This window comes from Tachyglossus aculeatus, chromosome 3, assembly GCF_015852505.1.
Source record: "Tachyglossus aculeatus isolate mTacAcu1 chromosome 3, mTacAcu1.pri, whole genome shotgun sequence".
Classification (NCBI taxonomy): Eukaryota; Metazoa; Chordata; class Mammalia; order Monotremata; family Tachyglossidae; genus Tachyglossus; species Tachyglossus aculeatus.
The window spans coordinates 58833559-58834733 of NC_052068.1; positions in this window are offsets into that span (position 1 = coordinate 58833559).

Below are 1175 nucleotides of genomic sequence, written 5' to 3' on the forward strand. Positions count from 1 at the left end.
CTAGCTCCTTTTGCTCCTATTGTGAACTTCATTTTCTTATCACATTGTTCTTGTTTTTATCCTTATTAGCATTTATCAGATATTTTCCTTTCTTGCGTGTCCATTGCCAGTTCCCTAGGCTTAGTTTGTGAGCTAAGGCTGGGACCAGAGGCCATAATTCCTCCAGGACTGAAGACAGAGAGGATGTGAGCCCACTGTTGGGTAGGGACTGTCTCTGTATGTTGCCAACTTGTACTTCCCAAGCGCTTAGTACAGTGCTCTGCACACAGTAAGTACTCAATAAATACGATTGATCGATTGATTGTCCTCACTGCTGGAGAAATAATAATAATAAAAATAGTAATGGTATTTGTTAAGTGCTTACTATGTGTCAAGCACTGTTCTAAGTACTGGGGTAGATACTAACTAATTCAGGTTGGGCATAGTCCCTGTCTCACATGGGTCTCACGGTTTTAGTCCCCATTTTTTAAGTGAGGAAACTGAGGCACAGAGAAGGTAAATGATTTGCCTGGGTCCACACAGCAGACAAGTGGCAGAGCCAGGATTAGAGCCCCGTTCCTTCTGACTCCCAGATATGTGCTCTATTCACTAGGCCAGGCTGCAAGGAACTTTTTTTACAATACTTGTAAGTGCTTACTATGTGCCAAGCACTATACTAAGCACTGGGGTAAATAGAGGATTATCAGAACTCACAGTCTAACTAAATGGAATAATACTGAATTCCCATTTTACAGATGAGGAATCTGAAGCATAGAGAAGTTAAGTGACTTGTCCAAGGTCACACAGCAGACAGGTAATAATAATAATAATAATTGTGGTATTTGTTAAATGCTGACTGTGTGCCAGCACTGTACTAAGCACTGGGGTGGATACAAGTAAATTGAGTTGGACACAGTCCCTGTCCCCTGTGGGGCTCACAGTCTCAATCCTCATCTTACAGGTGAGGTAACTGAGGCCCAGAGAATTGAAATGACTTGCCCAAGGTCACACAGCAGGCCAGTAGCAGAGGTGGGATTAGAATCCATGATCTTCTGACTCCCAAGCCCCTGCTCTAGCCTCTACTCCATGCTGCTTCCCTGAATTGTCACCTTACTGTGGCAGAAGAGTTTACGTCCACTGGTGAAGCTCAGAGCTCTGCCATTCGGGGCTACCCCTAATGGAGAAGTCTAAGCTGA